Source organism: Eubalaena glacialis, chromosome 5, assembly GCF_028564815.1.
Source record: "Eubalaena glacialis isolate mEubGla1 chromosome 5, mEubGla1.1.hap2.+ XY, whole genome shotgun sequence".
In the NCBI taxonomy this organism is placed as follows: Eukaryota; Metazoa; Chordata; class Mammalia; order Artiodactyla; family Balaenidae; genus Eubalaena; species Eubalaena glacialis.
The window spans coordinates 98,095,462-98,116,369 of record NC_083720.1 but is presented as its reverse complement, the minus strand read 5'-3'; positions in this window follow the sequence as shown (position 1 = coordinate 98,116,369).

Sequence of the window (20,908 nt, the reverse complement as noted above, 5' to 3'; positions counted from 1 at the left end):
ACGCACCTCACTTCTCCTCTCCTTGTGCTCGGGTTCGCCATTCCAGCCGCTTTACTAACAATCTCCCTACTTGGAGAATCAGCACCGTTAACCTCCTGTTTCGTACAGGTTGCAATTTGTCCTGAGGATAAACGGGAAGAGGGGGAACCAATGAGAGACGAGCTCTCGGTGTTGGGACAGGCACAGATCACTCTATTTTCCCATCAGGAAGAAGAATGAACCACAGGCTCAGCCTGCCCCTCCGGAACCAGAATAGGGCCTGAAGCAATCCTGCGCTTTTGCGGCCAGCTCCCAAACAAGCGAGTTGACAAATGGAGCTCAGGGGCACTGCAATTCACAAACCTGCAGAGTTATAAAGGATAACTCTCTTCCACAAATGTATTGAGGGAAGGCAACGAAGAGGATTTGAAAGCAAGGCAGAATTGCAAGAAACAGATTTCAGGAGGTAGATTCGACTCGCCTTTAAAGCCCATGAAAAGCGGCAAAACGTCGACAATGATGCCCTTGGCCAAAAAGGGCGTATGCGTTTTTTCCTGAATATATTCAGGAAAAAACGCATACGCCCTTTTTGGCCAACCAAGCAAGCCGGAAAGGCAAATCGGCACTACAAAGAAGTCTCGCTTGCCATCGGTCAAAAGGGCCATGCTGAAAAAAGTGTAAAAACCAGAAATGCAGGCCAGGCCATGGAGACATGGGAGCCTTGCTACGCTGATGGGCGGGATGTAAATTGCCAACAGCCACTCTGGAGAAGTGTACGGTGTGTCCTGAAACATGTAATAAACACAGCTTAGAGAGCATAGGGCACTTCCACTCATGGGCGTATACATTGGGAAAACTGAAAAGCCACAAGACACAGGCACCCCAAAGTGTAGGGCTGCTCTGTTTACAAGAACCTCCACTTCGGTACACCTTAAATAGCCCAGGAAGAAGTTGTGGTACTTATGCACAATGGAATATCCCTCAGCCATGAAATCAATGTCATAAGGCTAGTAGCAGCATGATGAGTGGATTTAGGTACGATGACTCTAAGTGAAATAAGTCACACAGAAAAAGACACTTATCCTAAGATATCACGTACAGAGGGAATGTCAAAATCGCTACCCTTGAACTGAATTACAAAACAGAACAGAGTCACACGTTTAGAAAACACACGATGGCTGCTTAAAGGGAAAGGTCAGGTGGGGTGATGCATAAAACAAGGGTTTGAAATTAGCTCAGATACCGTTCCATAAGCCAAATATGTAATAGACAAGCCCTACTCCCTGCTCAGTGAACTGGACGCAACACCCCCTATTCACCGCACAAGAATATATCTGACTAGTAAGAATCTGAAAACCTATGTATTGATATCTCTCTGGAAGTGAATCAAGAGGGTGTAAAGCGGCATCAACACAGCAGTGAAAAGCAGCTAAACCCCATTATAAAAATAAATTACTTAAAAAAAAAAACCCCTAAAACAAAGACAGTGACAGAGAGAGAAATTCTTACAAAATCCGTTCAGGGGCTCTGATGCAACCTGGATTGACCATATCTAGACCCACAGCTGGATGAGACATTAGGCTGGACACTCTTGGGGCTGAGAGGATTGGTGAGGTTGGGTGAGCAAACGCAGACCCTTTAAAGTAATACTGCGTGGTACCCATCCCATGGGTCCCAAATCTCCAGGTTCAAGGGCATCTTCCTACATCGAAAACATGCATGGGAAACCCAGAAGATGGTACACCGTGTGATCGGGAAAGGTTTCTAAAACGCACCTCACTTCTCCTCTCCTTGTGCTCGGGTTCGCCATTCCAGCCGCTTTACTAACAATCTCCCTACTTGGAGAATCAGCACCGTTAACCTCCTGTTTCGTACAGGTTGCAATTTGTCCTGAGGATGAACGGGAAGAGGGGGAACCAATGAGAGACGAGCTCTAGGTGTTGGGACAGGCACAGGTCACTCTATTTTCCCATCAGGAAGAAGAATGAACCACAGGCTCAGCCTGCCCCCTCGGAAGCAGAATAGGACCTGAAGCAATCCTGCGCTTTTGCGGCCAGCTCCCAAACAAGCGAGTTGACAAATGGAGCTCAGGGGCACTGCAATTCACAAACCTGCAGAGTTATAAAGGATAACTCTCGTCCACAAATATATTGAGGGAAGGCAACGAAGAGGATTTGAAAGCAAGGCACAATTGCAGGAAACAGATTTCAGGAGGTAGATTCGACTCGCCTTTAAAGCCCATGAAAAGCGGCAAAACGTCGACAATGATGCCCTTGGCCAAAAAGGGCGTATGCGTTTTTTCCTGAATATATTCAGGAAAAAACGCATACGCCCTTTTTGGCCAACCAAGCAAGCCGGAAAGGCAAATCGGCACTACAAAGAAGTCTCGCTTGCCATCGGTCAAAAGGGCCATGCTGAAAAAAGTGTAAAAACCAGAAATGCAGGCCAGGCCATGGAGACATGGGAGCCTTGCTACGCTCATGGGCGGGATGTAAATTGCCAACAGCCACTCTGGAGAAGTGTACGGTGTGTCCTGAAACATGTAATAAACACAGCTTAGAGAGCATAGGGCACTTCCACTCATGGGCGTATACATTGGGAAAACTGAAAATCCACAAGACACAGGCACCCCAAAGTGTAGGGCTGCTCTGTTTACAAGAACCTACACTTTGGTACACCTTAAATAGCTCAGGAAGAAGTTGTGGTACTTATGCACAATGGAATATCCCTCAGCCATGAAATCAATGTCATAAGGCTAGTAGCAGCATGATGAGTGGATTTAGGTACGATGACTCTAAGTGAAATAAGTCACACAGAAAAAGACACTTATCCTAAGATATCACGTACAGAGGGAATGTCAAAATCGCTACCCTTGAACTGAATTACAAAACAGAACAGAGTCACACGTTTAGAAAACACACGATGGCTGCTTAACGGGAAAGGTCAGGTGGGGTGATGCATAAAACAAGGGTTTGAAATTAGCTCAGATACCGTTCCATAAGCCAAATATGTAATAGACAAGACCTACTCCCTGCTCAGTGAACTGGACGCAACACCCCCTATTCACCGCACAAGAATATATCTGACTAGTAAGAATCTGAAAACCTATGTATTGATATCTCTCTGGAAGTGAATCAAGAGGGTGTAAAGCGGCATAAACACAGCAGTGAAAAGCAGCTAAACCCCATTATAAAAATAAATTACTTAAAAAAAAAAACCCTAAAACAAAGACAGTGACAGAGAGAGAAATTCTTACAAAATCCGTTCAGGGGCTCTGATGCAACCTGGATTGACCATATCTAGACTCACAGCTGGATGAGACCTTAGGCTGGACACTCTTGGGGCTGAGAGGATTGCTGAGGTTGGGTGAGCAAACGCAGACCCTTTAAAGTAATACTGCGTGGTACCCATCCCATGGGTCCCAAATCTCCAGGTTCAAGGGCATCTTCCTACATCGAAAACATGCATGGGAAACCCAGAAGATGGTACACCGTGTGATCGGGAAAGGTTTCTAAAACGCACCTCACTTCTCCTCTCGTTGTGCTCAGGTTCGCCATTCCAGCCGCTTTACTAACAATCTCCCTACTTGGAGAATCAGCACCGTTAACCTCCTGTTTCGTACAGGTTGCAATTTGTCCTGAGGATGAACGGGAAGAGGGGGAAGCAGTGAGAGACGAGCTCTCGGTGTTGGGACAGGCACAGGTCACTCTATTTTCCCATCAGGAAGAAGAATGAACCACAGGCTCAGCCTGCCCCTCCGGAACCAGAATAGGGCCTGAAGCAATCCTGCGCTTTTGCGGCCAGCTCCCAAACAAGCGAGTTGACAAATGGAGCTCAGGGGCACTGCAATTCACAAACCTGCAGAGTTATAAAGGATAACTCTCGTCCACAAATATATTGAGGTAAGGCAACGAAGAGGATTTGAAAGCAAGGCAGAATTGCAGGAAACAGATTTCAGGAGGTAGATTCGACTCGCCTTTAAAGCCCATGAAAAGCGGCAAAACGTCGACAATGATGCCCTTGGCCAAAAAGGGCGTATGCGTTTTTTCCTGAATATATTCAGGAAAAAACGCATACGCCCTTTTTGGCCAACCAAGCAAGCCGGAAAGGCAAATCGGCACTACAAAGAAGTCTCGCTTGCCATCGGTCAAAAGGGCCATGCTGAAAAAAGTGTAAAAACCAGAAATGCAGGCCAGGCCATGGAGACATGGGAGCCTTGCTACGCTGATGGGCGGGATGTAAATTGCCAACAGCCACTCTGGAGAAGTGTACGGTGTGTCCTGAAACATGTAATAAACACAGCTTACAGAGCATAGGGCACTTCCACTCATGGGCGTATACATTGCGAAAACTGAAAATCCACAAGACACAGGCACCCCAAAGTGTAGGGCTGCTCTGTTTACAAGAACCTCCACTTCGGTACACCTTAAATAGCCCAGGAAGAAGTTGTGGTACTTATGCACAATGGAATATCCCTCAGCCATGAAATCAATGTCATAAGGCTAGTAGCAGCATGATGAGTGGATTTAGGTACGATGACTCTAAGTGAAATAAGTCACACAGAAAAAGACACTTATCCTAAGATATCACGTACAGAGGGAATGTCAAAATCGCTACCCTTGAACTGAATTACAAAACAGAACAGAGTCACACGTTTAGAAAACACACGATGGCTGCTTAACGGGAAAGGTCAGGTGGGGTGATGCATAAAACAAGGGTTTGAAATTAGCTCAGATACCGTTCCATAAGACAAATATGTAATAGACAAGACCTACTCCCTGCTCAGTGAACTGGACGCAACACCCCCTATTCACCGCACAAGAATATATCTGACTAGTAAGAATCTGAAAACCTATGTATTGATATCTCTCTGGAAGTGAATCAAGAGGGTGTAAAGCGGCATAAGCACAGCAGTGAAAAGCAGCTAAACCCCATTACAAAAATAAATTACTTTAAAAAAAAAACCCTAAAACAAAGACAGTGACAGAGAGAGAAATTCTTACAAAATCCGTTCAGGGGCTCTGATGCAACCTGGATTGACCATATCTAGACCCACAGCTGGATGAGACATTAGGCTGGACACTCTTGGGGCTGAGAGGATTGGTGAGGTTGGGTGAGCAAACGCAGACCCTTTAAAGTAATACTGCGTGGTACCCATCCCATGGGTCCCAAATCTCCAGGTTCAAGGGCATCTTCCTACATCGAAAACATGCATGGGAAACCCAGAAGATGGTACACCGTGTGATCGGGAAAGGTTTCTAAAACGCACCTCACTTCTCCTCTCCTTGTGCTCGGGTTCGCCATTCCAGCCGCTTTACTAACAATCTCCCTACTTGGAGAATCAGCACCGTTAACCTCCTGTTTCGTACAGGTTGCAATTTGTCCTGAGGATGAACGGGAAGAGGGGGAAGCAGTGAGAGACGAGCTCTCGGCGTTGGGACAGGCACAGGTCACTCTATTTTCCCATCAGGAAGAAGAATGAACCACAGGCTCAGCCTGCCCCCCCCCCGGAACCAGAATAGGGCCTGAAGCAATCCTGCGCTTTTGCGGCCAGCTCCCAAACAAGCGAGTTGACAAATGGAGCTCAGGGGCACTGCAATTCACAAACCTGCAGAGTTATAAAGGATAACTCTCGTCCACAAATATATTGAGGCAAGGCAACGAAGAGGATTTGAAAGCAAGGCAGAATTGCAGGAAACAGATTTCAGGAGGTAGATTCGACTCGCCTTTAAAGCCCATGAAAAGCGGCAAAACGTCGACAATGATGCCCTTGGCCAAAAAGGGCGTATGCGTTTTTTCCTGAATATATTCAGGAAAAAACGCATACGCCCTTTTTGGCCAACCAAGCAAGCCGGAAAGGCAAATCGGCACTACAAAGAAGTCTCGCTTGCCATCGGTCAAAAGGGCCATGCTGAAAAAAGTGTAAAAACCAGAAATGCAGGCCAGGCCATGGAGACATGGGAGCCTTGCTACGCTGATGGGCGGGATGTAAATTGCCAACAGCCACTCTGGAGAAGTGTACGGTGTGTCCTGAAACATGTAATAAACACAGCTTAGAGAGCATAGGGCACTTCCACTCATGGGCGTATACATTGGGAAAACTGAAAATCCACAAGACACAGGCACCCCAAAGTGTAGGGCTGCTCTGTTTACAAGAACCTCCACTTCGGTACACCTTAAATAGCCCAGGAAGAAGTTGTGGTACTTATGCACAATGGAATATCCCTCAGCCATGAAATCAATGTCATAAGGCTAGTAGCAGCATGATAGGTGGATTTAGGTACGATGACTCTAAGTGAAATAAGTCACACAGAAAAAGACACTTATCCTAAGATATCACGTACAGAGGGAATGTCAAAATCGCTACCCTTGAACTGAATTACAAAACAGAACAGAGTCACACGTTTAGAAAACACACGATGGCTGCTTAACGGGAAAGGTCAGGTGGGGTGATGCATAAAACAAGGGTTTGAAATTAGCTCAGATACCGTTCCATAAGCCAAATATGTAATAGAAAAGACCTACTCCCTGCTCAGTGAACTGGACGCAACACCCCCTATTCACCGCACAAGAATATATCTGACTAGTAAGAATCTGAAAACCTATGTATTGATATCTCTCTGGAAGTGAATCAAGAGGGTGTAAAGCGGCATCAACACAGCAGGGAAAAGCAGCCAAGCCCCATTCTAAACATAAATTACTTATTAAAAAAACCCCTAAAACAAAGACAGTGACAGAGAGAGAAATTCTTACAAAATCCGTTCAGGGGCTCTGATGCAACCTGGATTGACCATATCTAGACCCACAGCTGGATGAGACATTAGGCTGGACACTCTTGGGGCTGAGAGGATTGGTGAGGTTGGGTGAGCAAACGCAGACCCTTTAAAGTAATACTGCGTGCTACCCATCCCATGGGTCCCAAATCTCCAGGTTCAAGGGCATCTTCCTACATCGAAAACATGCATGGGAAACCCAGAAGATGGTACACCGTGTGATCGGGAAAGGTTTCTAAAACGCACCTCACTTCTCCTCTCCTTGTGCTCGGGTTCGCCATTCCAGCCGCTTTACTAACAATCTCCCTACTTGGAGAATCAGCACCGTTAACCTCCTGTTTCGTACAGGTTGCAATTTGTCCTGAGGATAAACGGGAAGAGGGGGAACCAATGAGAGACGAGCTCTCGGTGTTGGGACAGGCACAGATCACTCTATTTTCCCATCAGGAAGAAGAATGAACCACAGGCTCAGCCTGCCCCTCCGGAACCAGAATAGGGCCTGAAGCAATCCTGCGCTTTTGCGGCCAGCTCCCGAACAAGCGAGTTGACAAATGGAGCTCAGGGGCACTGCAATTCACAAACCTGCAGAGTTATAAAGGATAACTCTCGTCCACAAATATATTGAGGTAAGGCAACGAAGAGGATTTGAAAGCAAGGCAGAATTGCAGGAAACAGATTTCAGGAGGTAGATTCGACTCGCCTTTAAAGCCCATGAAAAGCGGCAAAACGTCGACAATGATGCCCTTGGCCAAAAAGGGCGTATGCGTTTTTTCCTGAATATATTCAGGAAAAAACGCATACGCCCTTTTTGGCCAACCAAGCAAGCCGGAAAGGCAAATCGGCACTACAAAGAAGTCTCGCTTGCCATCGGTCAAAAGGGCCATGCTGAAAAAAGTGTAAAAACCAGAAATGCAGGCCAGGCCATGGAGACATGGGAGCCTTGCTACGCTGATGGGCGGGATGTAAATTGCCAACAGCCACTCTGGAGAAGTGTACGGTGTGTCCTGAAACATGTAATAAACACAGCTTAGAGAGCATAGGGCACTTCCACTCATGGGCGTATACATTGCGAAAACTGAAAATCCACAAGACACAGGCACCCCAAAGTGTAGGGCTGCTCTGTTTACAAGAACCTCCACTTCGGTACACCTTAAATAGCCCAGGAAGAAGTTGTGGTACTTATGCACAATGGAATATCCCTCAGCCATGAAATCAATGTCATAAGGCTAGTAGCAGCATGATGAGTGGATTTAGGTACGATGACTCTAAGTGAAATAAGTCACACAGAAAAAGACACTTATCCTAAGATATCACGTACAGAGGGAATGTCAAAATCGCTACCCTTGAACTGAATTACAAAACAGAACAGAGTCACACGTTTAGAAAACACACTATGGCTGCTTAAAGGGAAAGGTCAGGTGGGGTGATGCATAAAACAAGGGTTTGAAATTAGCTCAGATACCGTTCCATAAGCCAAATATGTAATAGACAAGACCTACTCCCTGCTCAGTGAACTGGACGCAACACCCCCTATTCACCGCACAAGAATATATCTGACTAGTAAGAATCTGAAAACCTATGTATTGATATCTCTCTGGAAGTGAATCAAGAGGGTGTAAAGCGGCATCAACACAGCAGTGAAAAGCAGCTAAACCCCATTATAAAAATAAATTACTTAAAAAAAAACCCCTAAAACAAAGACAGTGACAGAGAGAGAAATTCTTACAAAATCCGTTCAGGGGCTCTGATGCAACCTGGATTGACCATATCTAGACCCACAGCTGGATGAGACATTAGGCTGGACACTCTTGGGGCTGAGAGGATTGGTGAGGTTGGGTGAGCAAACGCAGACCCTTTAAAGTAATACTGCGTGGTACCCATCCCATGGGTCCCAAATCTCCACGTTCAAGGGCATCTTCCTACATCGAAAACATGCATGGGAAACCCAGAAGATGGTACACCGTGTGATCGGGAAAGGTTTCTAAAACGCACCTCACTTCTCCTCTCCTTGTGCTCGGGTTCGCCATTCCAGCCGCTTTACTAACAATCTCCCTACTTGGAGAATCAGCACCGTTAACCTCCTGTTTCGTACAGGTTGCAATTTGTCCTGAGGATGAACGGGAAGAGGGGGAACCAATGAGAGACGAGCTCTAGGTGTTGGGACAGGCACAGGTCACTCTATTTTCCCATCAGGAAGAAGAATGAACCACAGGCTCAGCCTGCCCCCTCGGAAGCAGAATAGGACCTGAAGCAATCCTGCGCTTTTGCGGCCAGCTCCCAAACAAGCGAGTTGACAAATGGAGCTCAGGGGCACTGCAATTCACAAACCTGCAGAGTTATAAAGGATAACTCTCGTCCACAAATATATTGAGGGAAGGCAACGAAGAGGATTTGAAAGCAAGGCACAATTGCAGGAAACAGATTTCAGGAGGTAGATTCGACTCGCCTTTAAAGCCCATGAAAAGCGGCAAAACGTCGACAATGATGCCCTTGGCCAAAAAGGGCGTATGCGTTTTTTCCTGAATATATTCAGGAAAAAACGCATACGCCCTTTTTGGCCAACCAAGCAAGCCGGAAAGGCAAATCGGCACTACAAAGAAGTCTCGCTTGCCATCGGTCAAAAGGGCCATGCTGAAAAAAGTGTAAAAACCAGAAATGCAGGCCAGGCCATGGAGACATGGGAGCCTTGCTACGCTGATGGGCGGGATGTAAATTGCCAACAGCCACTCTGGAGAAGTGTACGGTGTGTCCTGAAACATGTAATAAACACAGCTTAGAGAGCATAGGGCACTTCCACTCATGGGCGTATACATTGGGAAAACTGAAAATCCACAAGACACAGGCACCCCAAAGTGTAGGGCTGCTCTGTTTACAAGAACCTACACTTTGGTACACCTTAAATAGCTCAGGAAGAAGTTGTGGTACTTATGCACAATGGAATATCCCTCAGCCATGAAATCAATGTCATAAGGCTAGTAGCAGCATGATGAGTGGATTTAGGTACGATGACTCTAAGTGAAATAAGTCACACAGAAAAAGACACTTATCCTAAGGTATCACGTACAGAGGGAATGTCAAAATCGCTACCCTTGAACTGAATTACAAAACAGAACAGAGTCACACGTTTAGAAAACACACGATGGCTGCTTAAAGGGAAAGGTCAGGTGGGGTGATGCATAAAACAAGGGTTTGAAATTAGCTCAGATACCGTTCCATAAGCCAAATATGTAATAGACAAGCCCTACTCCCTGCTCAGTGAACTGGACGCAACACCCCCTATTCACCGCACAAGAATATATCTGACTAGTAAGAATCTGAAAACCTATGTATTGATATCTCTCTGGAAGTGAATCAAGAGGGTGTAAAGCGGCATAAACACAGCAGTGAAAAGCAGCTAAACCCCATTATAAAAATAAATTACTTAAAAAAAGAAAACCCTAAAACAAAGACAGTGACAGAGAGAGAAATTCTTACAAAATCCGTTCAGGGGCTCTGATGCAACCTGGATTGACCATATCTAGACTCACAGCTGGATGAGACCTTAGGCTGGACACTCTTGGGGCTGAGAGGATTGGTGAGGTTGGGTGAGCAAACGCAGACCCTTTAAAGTAATACTGCGTGGTACCCATCCCATGGGTCCCAAATCTCCACGTTCAAGGGCATCTTCCTACATCGAAAACATGCATGGGAAACCCAGAAGATGGTACACCGTGTGATCGGGAAAGGTTTCTAAAACGCACCTCACTTCTCCTCTCGTTGTGCTCAGGTTCGCCATTCCAGCCGCTTTACTAACAATCTCCCTACTTGGAGAATCAGCACCGTTAACCTCCTGTTTCGTACAGGTTGCAATTTGTCCTGAGGATGAACGGGAAGAGGGGGAAGCAGTGAGAGACGAGCTCTCGGCGTTGGGACAGGCACAGGTCACTCTATTTTCCCATCAGGTAGAAGAATGAACCACAGGCTCAGCCTGCCCCTCCGGAACCAGAATAGGGCCTGAAGCAATCCTGCGCTTTTGCGGCCAGCTCCCAAACAAGCGAGTTGACAAATGGAGCTCAGGGGCACTGCAATTCACAAACCTGCAGAGTTATAAAGGATAACTCTCGTCCACAAATATATTGAGGCAAGGCAACGAAGAGGATTTGAAAGCAAGGCAGAATTGCAGGAAACAGATTTCAGGAGGTAGATTCGACTCGCCTTTAAAGCCCATGAAAAGCGGCAAAACGTCGACAATGATGCCCTTGGCCAAAAAGGGCGTATGCGTTTTTTCCTGAATATATTCAGGAAAAAACGCATACGCCCTTTTTGGCCAACCAAGCAAGCCGGAAAGGCAAATCGGCACTACAAAGAAGTCTCGCTTGCCATCGGTCAAAAGGGCCATGCTGAAAAAAGTGTAAAAACCAGAAATGCAGGCCAGGCCATGGAGACATGGGAGCCTTGCTACGCTGATGGGCGGGATGTAAATTGCCAACAGCCACTCTGGAGAAGTGTACGGTGTGTCCTGAAACATGTAATAAACACAGCTTAGAGAGCATAGGGCACTTCCACTCATGGGCGTATACATTGGGAAAACTGAAAATCCACAAGACACAGGCACCCCAAAGTGTAGGGCTGCTCTGTTTACAAGAACCTCCACTTCGGTACACCTTAAATAGCCCAGGAAGAAGTTGTGGTACTTATGCACAATGGAATATCCCTCAGCCATGAAATCAATGTCATAAGGCTAGTAGCAGCATGATGAGTGGATTTAGGTACGATGACTCTAAGTGAAATAAGTCACACAGAAAAAGACACTTATCCTAAGATATCACGTACAGAGGGAATGTCAAAATCGCTACCCTTGAACTGAATTACAAAACAGAACAGAGTCACACGTTTAGAAAACACACGATGGCTGCTTAACGGGAAAGGTCAGGTGGGGTGATGCATAAAACAAGGGTTTGAAATTAGCTCAGATACCGTTCCATAAGCCAAATATGTAATAGACAAGACCTACTCCCTGCTCAGTGAACTGGACGCAACACCCCCTATTCACCGCACAAGAATATATCTGACTAGTAAGAATCTGAAAACCTATGTATTGATATCTCTCTGGAAGTGAATCAAGAGGGTGTAAAGCGGCATCAACACAGCAGGGAAAAGCAGCCAAGCCCCATTCTAAACATAAATTACTTATTAAAAAAACCCCTAAAACAAAGACAGTGACAGAGAGAGAAATTCTTACAAAATCCGTTCAGGGGCTCTGATGCAACCTGGATTGACCATATCTAGACCCACAGCTGGATGAGACATTAGGCTGGACACTCTTGGGGCTGAGAGGATTGGTGAGGTTCGGTGAGCAAACGCAGACCCTTTAAAGTAATACTGCGTGCTACCCATCCCATGGGTCCCAAATCTCCAGGTTCAAGGGCATCTTCCTACATCGAAAACATGCATGGGAAACCCAGAAGATGGTACACCGTGTGATCGGGAAAGGTTTCTAAAACGCACCTCACTTCTCCTCTCCTTGTGCTCGGGTTCGCCATTCCAGCCGCTTTACTAACAATCTCCCTACTTGGAGAATCAGCACCGTTAACCTCCTGTTTCGTACAGGTTGCAATTTGTCCTGAGGATAAACGGGAAGAGGGGGAACCAATGAGAGACGAGCTCTCGGTGTTGGGACAGGCACAGATCACTCTATTTTCCCATCAGGAAGAAGAATGAACCACAGGCTCAGCCTGCCCCTCCGGAACCAGAATAGGGCCTGAAGCAATCCTGCGCTTTTGCGGCCAGCTCCCGAACAAGCGAGTTGACAAATGGAGCTCAGGGGCACTGCAATTCACAAACCTGCAGAGTTATAAAGGATAACTCTCTTCCACAAATGTATTGAGGGAAGGCAACGAAGAGGATTTGAAAGCAAGGCAGAATTGCAAGAAACAGATTTCAGGAGGTAGATTCGACTCGCCTTTAAAGCCCATGAAAAGCGGCAAAACGTCGACAATGATGCCCTTGGCCAAAAAGGGCGTATGCGTTTTTTCCTGAATATATTCAGGAAAAAACGCATACGCCCTTTTTGGCCAACCAAGCAAGCCGGAAAGGCAAATCGGCACTACAAAGAAGTCTCGCTTGCCATCGGTCAAAAGGGCCATGCTGAAAAAAGTGTAAAAACCAGAAATGCAGGCCAGGCCATGGAGACATGGGAGCCTTGCTACGCTGATGGGCGGGATGTAAATTGCCAACAGCCACTCTGGAGAAGTGTACGGTGTGTCCTGAAACATGTAATAAACACAGCTTAGAGAGCATAGGGCACTTCCACTCATGGGCGTATACATTGGGAAAACTGAAAATCCACAAGACACAGGCACCCCAAAGTGTAGGGCTGCTCTGTTTACAAGAACCTCCACTTCGGTACACCTTAAATAGCCCAGGAAGAAGTTGTGGTACTTATGCACAATGGAATATCCCTCAGCCATGAAATCAATGTCATAAGGCTAGTAGCAGCATGATGAGTGGATTTAGGTACGATGACTCTAAGTGAAATAAGTCACACAGAAAAAGACACTTATCCTAAGATATCACGTACAGAGGGAATGTCAAAATCGCTACCCTTGAACTGAATTACAAAACAGAACAGAGTCACACGTTTAGAAAACACACGATGGCTGCTTAACGGGAAAGGTCAGGTGGGGTGATGCATAAAACAAGGGTTTGAAATTAGCTCAGATACCGTTCCATAAGACAAATATGTAATAGACAAGACCTACTCCCTGCTCAGTGAACTGGACGCAACACCCCCTATTCACCGCACAAGAATATATCTGACTAGTAAGAATCTGAAAACCTATGTATTGATATCTCTCTGGAAGTGAATCAAGAGGGTGTAAAGCGGCATAAGCACAGCAGTGAAAAGCAGCTAAACCCCATTACAAAAATAAATTACTTTAAAAAAAAACCCTAAAACAAAGACAGTGACAGAGAGAGAAATTCTTACAAAATCCGTTCAGGGGCTCTGATGCAACCTGGATTGACCATATCTAGACCCACAGCTGGATGAGACATTAGGCTGGACACTCTTGGGGCTGAGAGGATTGGTGAGGTTGGGTGAGCAAACGCAGACCCTTTAAAGTAATACTGCGTGCTACCCATCCCATGGGTCCCAAATCTGCAGGTTCAAGGGCATCTTCCTACATCGAAAACATGCATGGGAAACCCAGAAGATGGTACACCGTGTGATCGGGAAAGGTTTCTAAAACGCACCTCACTTCTCCTCTCCTTGTGCTCGGGTTCGCCATTCCAGCCGCTTTACTAACAATCTCCCTACTTGGAGAATCAGCACCGTTAACCTCCTGTTTCGTACAGGTTGCAATTTGTCCTGAGGATAAACGGGAAGAGGGGGAACCAATGAGAGACGAGCTCTCGGTGTTGGGACAGGCACAGATCACTCTATTTTCCCATCAGGAAGAAGAATGAACCACAGGCTCAGCCTGCCCCTCCGGAACCAGAATAGGGCCTGAAGCAATCCTGCGCTTTTGCGGCCAGCTCCCAAACAAGCGAGTTGACAAATGGAGCTCAGGGGCACTGCAATTCACAAACCTGCAGAGTTATAAAGGATAACTCTCTTCCACAAATGTATTGAGGGAAGGCAACGAAGAGGATTTGAAAGCAAGGCAGAATTGCAAGAAACAGATTTCAGGAGGTAGATTCGACTCGCCTTTAAAGCCCATGAAAAGCGGCAAAACGTCGACAATGATGCCCTTGGCCAAAAAGGGCGTATGCGTTTTTTCCTGAATATATTCAGGAAAAAACGCATACGCCCTTTTTGGCCAACCAAGCAAGCCGGAAAGGCAAATCGGCACTACAAAGAAGTCTCGCTTGCCATCGGTCAAAAGGGCCATGCTGAAAAAAGTGTAAAAACCAGAAATGCAGGCCAGGCCATGGAGACATGGGAGCCTTGCTACGCTGATGGGCGGGATGTAAATTGCCAACAGCCACTCTGGAGAAGTGTACGGTGTGTCCTGAAACATGTAATAAACACAGCTTAGAGAGCATAGGGCACTTCCACTCATGGGCGTATACATTGGGAAAACTGAAAAGCCACAAGACACAGGCACCCCAAAGTGTAGGGCTGCTCTGTTTACAAGAACCTCCACTTCGGTACACCTTAAATAGCCCAGGAAGAAGTTGTGGTACTTATGCACAATGGAATATCCCTCAGCCATGAAATCAATGTCATAAGGCTAGTAGCAGCATGATGAGTGGATTTAGGTACGATGACTCTAAGTGAAATAAGTCACACAGAAAAAGACACTTATCCTAAGATATCACGTACAGAGGGAATGTCAAAATCGCTACCCTTGAACTGAATTACAAAACAGAACAGAGTCACACGTTTAGAAAACACACTATGGCTGCTTAAAGGGAAAGGTCAGGTGGGGTGATGCATAAAACAAGGGTTTGAAATTAGCTCAGATACCGTTCCATAAGCCAAATATGTAATAGACAAGACCAACTCCCTGCTCAGTGAACTGGACGCAACACCCCCTATTCACCGCACAAGAATATATCTGACTAGTAAGAATCTGAAAACCTATGTATTGATATCTCTCTGGAAGTGAATCAAGAGGGTGTAAAGCGGCATCAACACAGCAGTGAAAAGCAGCTAAACCCCATTATAAAAATAAATTACTTAAAAAAAAAACCCCTAAAACAAAGACAGTGACAGAGAGAGAAATTCTTACAAAATCCGTTCAGGGGCTCTGATGCAACCTGGATTGACCATATCTAGACCCACAGCTGGATGAGACATTAGGCTGGACACTCTTGGGGCTGAGAGGATTGGTGAGGTTGGGTGAGCAAACGCAGACCCTTTAAAGTAATACTGCGTGGTACCCATCCCATGGGTCCCAAATCTCCAGGTTCAAGGGCATCTTCCTACATCGAAAACATGCATGGGAAACCCAGAAGATGGTACACCGTGTGATCGGGAAAGGTTTCTAAAACGCACCTCACTTCTCCTCTCCTTGTGCTCGGGTTCGCCATTCCAGCCGCTTTACTAACAATCTCCCTACTTGGAGAATCAGCACCGTTAACCTCCTGTTTCGTACAGGTTGCAATTTGTCCTGAGGATGAACGGGAAGAGGGGGAACCAATGAGAGACGAGCTCTAGGTGTTGGGACAGGCACAGGTCACTCTATTTTCCCATCAGGAAGAAGAATGAACCACAGGCTCAGCCTGCCCCCTCGGAAGCAGAATAGGACCTGAAGCAATCCTGCGCTTTTGCGGCCAGCTCCCAAACAAGCGAGTTGACAAATGGAGCTCAGGGGCACTGCAATTCACAAACCTGCAGAGTTATAAAGGATAACTCTCGTCCACAAATATATTGAGGGAAGGCAACGAAGAGGATTTGAAAGCAAGGCACAATTGCAGGAAACAGATTTCAGGAGGTAGATTCGACTCGCCTTTAAAGCCCATGAAAAGCGGCAAAACGTCGACAATGATGCCCTTGGCCAAAAAGGGCGTATGCGTTTTTTCCTGAATATATTCAGGAAAAAACGCATACGCCCTTTTTGGCCAACCAAGCAAGCCGGAAAGGCAAATCGGCACTACAAAGAAGTCTCGCTTGCCATCGGTCAAAAGGGCCATGCTGAAAAAAGTGTAAAAACCAGAAATGCAGGCCAGGCCATGGAGACATGGGAGCCTTGCTACGCTGATGGGCGGGATGTAAATTGCCAACAGCCACTCTGGAGAAGTGTACGGTGTGTCCTGAAACATGTAATAAACACAGCTTAGAGAGCATAGGGCACTTCCACTCATGGGCGTATACATTGGGAAAACTGAAAATCCACAAGACACAGGCACCCCAAAGTGTAGGGCTGCTCTGTTTACAAGAACCTACACTTTGGTACACCTTAAATAGCTCAGGAAGAAGTTGTGGTACTTATGCACAATGGAATATCCCTCAGCCATGAAATCAATGTCATAAGGCTAGTAGCAGCATGATGAGTGGATTTAGGTACGATGACTCTAAGTGAAATAAGTCACACAGAAAAAGACACTTATCCTAAGATATCACGTACAGAGGGAATGTCAAAATCGCTACCCTTGAACTGAATTACAAAACAGAACAGAGTCACACGTTTAGAAAACACACGATGGCTGCTTAACGGGAAAGGTCAGGTGGGGTGATGCATAAAACAAGGGTTTGAAATTAGCTCAGATACCGTTCCATAAGCCAAATATGTAATAGACAAGACCTACTCCCTGCTCAGTGAACTGGACGCAACACCCCCTATTCACCGCACAAGAATATATCTGACTAGTAAGAATCTGAAAACCTATGTATTGATATCTCTCTGGAAGTGAATCAAGAGGGTGTAAAGCGGCATAAACACAGCAGTGAAAAGCAGCTAAACCCCATTATAAAAATAAATTACTTAAAAAAAAAAACCCTAAAACAAAGACAGTGACAGAGAGAGAAATTCTTACAAAATCCGTTCAGGGGCTCTGATGCAACCTGGATTGACCATATCTAGACTCACAGCTGGATGAGACCTTAGGCTGGACACTCTTGGGGCTGAGAGGATTGGTGAGGTTGGGTGAGCAAACGCAGACCCTTTAAAGTAATACTGCGTGCTACCCATCCCATGGGTCCCAAATCTCCACGTTCAAGGGCATCTTCCTACATCGAAAACATGCATGGGAAACCCAGAAGATGGTACACCGTGTGATCGGGAAAGGTTTCTAAAACGCACCTCACTTCTCCTCTCGTTGTGCTCAGGTTCGCCATTCCAGCCGCTTTACTAACAATCTCCCTACTTGGAGAATCAGCACCGTTAACCTCCTGTTTCGTACAGGTTGCAATTTGTCCTGAGGATGAACGGGAAGAGGGGGAAGCAGTGAGAGACGAGCTCTCGGTGTTGGGACAGGCACAGGTCACTCTATTTTCCCATCAGGAAGAAGAATGAACCACAGGCTCAGCCTGCCCCTCCGGAACCAGAATAGGGCCTGAAGCAATCCTGCGCTTTTGCGGCCAGCTCCCAAACAAGCGAGTTGACAAATGGAGCTCAGGGGCACTGCAATTCACAAACCTGCAGAGTTATAAAGGATAACTCTCGTCCACAAATATATTGAGGCAAGGCAACGAAGAGGATTTGAAAGCAAGGCAGAATTGCAGGAAACAGATTTCAGGAGGTAGATTCGACTCGCCTTTAAAGCCCATGAAAAGCGGCAAAACGTCGACAATGATGCCCTTGGCCAAAAAGGGCGTATGCGTTTTTTCCTGAATATATTCAGGAAAAAACGCATACGCCCTTTTTGGCCAACCAAGCAAGCCGGAAAGGCAAATCGGCACTACAAAGAAGTCTCGCTTGCCATCGGTCAAAAGGGCCATGCTGAAAAAAGTGTAAAAACCAGAAATGCAGGACAGGCCATGGAGACATGGGAGCCTTGCTACGCTCATGGGCAGGATGTAAATTGCCAACAGCCACTCTGGAGAAGTGTACGGTGTGTCCTGAAACATGTAATAAACACAGCTTACAGAGCATAGGGCACTTCCACTCATGGGCGTATACATTGCGAAAACTGAAAATCCACAAGACACAGGCACCCCAAAGTGTAGGGCTGCTCTGTTTACAAGAACCTCCACTTCGGTACACCTTAAATAGCCCAGGAAGAAGTTGTGGTACTTATGCACAATGGAATATCCCTCAGCCATGAAATCAATGTCATAAGGCTAGTAGCAGCATGATGAGTGGATTTAGGTACGATGACTCTAAGTGAAATAAGTCACACAGAAAAAGACACTTATCCTAAGATATCACGTACAGAGGGAATGTCAAAATCGCTACCCTTGAACTGAATTACAAAACAGAACAGAGTCACACGTTTAGAAAACACACGATGGCTGCTTAACGGGAAAGGTCAGGTGGGGTGATGCATAAAACAAGGGTTTGAAATTAGCTCAGATACCGTTCCATAAGACAAATATGTAATAGACAAGACCTACTCCCTGCTCAGTGAACTGGACGCAACACCCCCTATTCACCGCACAAGAATATATCTGACTAGTAAGAATCTGAAAACCTATGTATTGATATCTCTCTGGAAGTGAATCAAGAGGGTGTAAAGCGGCATAAGCACAGCAGTGAAAAGCAGCTAAACCCCATTACAAAAATAAATTACTTTAAAAAAAAACCCTAAAACAAAGACAGTGACAGAGAGAGAAATTCTTACAAAATCCGTTCAGGGGCTCTGATGCAACCTGGATTGACCATATCTAGACCCACAGCTGGATGAGACATTAGGCTGGACACTCTTGGGGCTGAGAGGATTGGTGAGGTTGGGTGAGCAAACGCAGACCCTTTAAAGTAATACTGCGTGGTACCCATCCCATGGGTCCCAAATCTCCAGGTTCAAGGGCATCTTCCTACATCGAAAACATGCATGGGAAACCCAGAAGATGGTACACCGTGTGATCGGGAAAGGTTTCTAAAACGCACCTCACTTCTCCTCTCCTTGTGCTCGGGTTCGCCATTCCAGCCGCTTTACTAACAATCTCCCTACTTGGAGAATCAGCACCGTTAACCTCCTGTTTCGTACAGGTTGCAATTTGTCCTGAGGATGAACGGGAAGAGGGGGAAGCAGTGAGAGACGAGCTCTCGGCGTTGGGACAGGCACAGGTCACTCTATTTTCCCATCAGGAAGAAGAATGAACCACAGGCTCAGCCTGCCCCCCCCCCCGGAACCAGAATAGGGCCTGAAGCAATCCTGCGCTTTTGCGGCCAGCTCCCAAACAAGCGAGTTGACAAATGGAGCTCAGGGGCACTGCAATTCACAAACCTGCAGAGTTATAAAGGATAACTCTCGTCCACAAATATATTGAGGCAAGGCAACGAAGAGGATTTGAAAGCAAGGCAGAATTGCAGGAAACAGATTTCAGGAGGTAGATTCGACTCGCCTTTAAAGCCCATGAAAAGCGGCAAAACGTCGACAATGATGCCCTTGGCCAAAAAGGGCGTATGCGTTTTTTCCTGAATATATTCAGGAAAAAACGCATACGCCCTTTTTGGCCAACCAAGCAAGCCGGAAAGGCAAATCGGCACTACAAAGAAGTCTCGCTTGCCATCGGTCAAAAGGGCCATGCTGAAAAAAGTGTAAAAACCAGAAATGCAGGACAGGCCATGGAGACATGGGAGCCTTGCTACGCTGATGGGCGGGATGTAAATTGCCAACAGCCACTCTGGAGAAGTGTACGGTGTGTCCTGAAACATGTAATAAACACAGCTTAGAGAGCATAGGGCACTTCCACTCATGGGCGTATACATTGGGAAAACTGAAAAGCCACAAGACACAGGCACCCCAAAGTGTAGGGCTGCTCTGTTTACAAGAACCTCCACTTCGGTACACCTTAAATAGCCCAGGAAGAAGTTGTGGTACTTATGCACAATGGAATATCCCTCAGCCATGAAATCAATGTCATAAGGCTAGTAGCAGCATGATGAGTGGATTTAGGTACGATGACTCTAAGTGAAATAAGTCACACAGAAAAAGACACTTATCCTAAGATATCACGTACAGAGGGAATGTCAAAATCGCTACCCTTGAACTGAATTACAAAACAGAACAGAGTCACACGTTTAGAAAACACACTATGGCTGCTTAAAGGGAAACGTCAGGTGGGGTGATGCATAAAACAAGGGTTTGAAATTAGCTCAGATACCGTTCCATAAGCCAAATATGTAATAGACAAGCCCTACTCCCTGCTCAGTGAACTGGACGCAACACCCCCTATTCACCGCACAAGAATATATCTGACTAGTAAGAATCTGAAAACCTATGTATTGATATCTCTCTGGAAGTGAATCAAGAGGGTGTAAAGCGGCATCAACACAGCAGTGAAAAGCAGCTAAACCCCATTATAAAAATAAATTACTTAAAAAAAAAACCCCTAAAACAAAGACAGTGACAGAGAGAGAAATTCTTACAAAATCCGTTCAGGGGCTCTGATGCAACCTGGATTGACCATATCTAGACCCACAGCTGGATAAGACATTAGGCTGGACACTCTTGGGGCTGAGAGGATTGGTGAGGTTGGGTGAGCAAACGCAGACCCTTTAAAGTAATACTGCATGCTACCCATCCCATGGGTCCCAAATCTGCAGGTTCAAGGGCATCTTCCTACA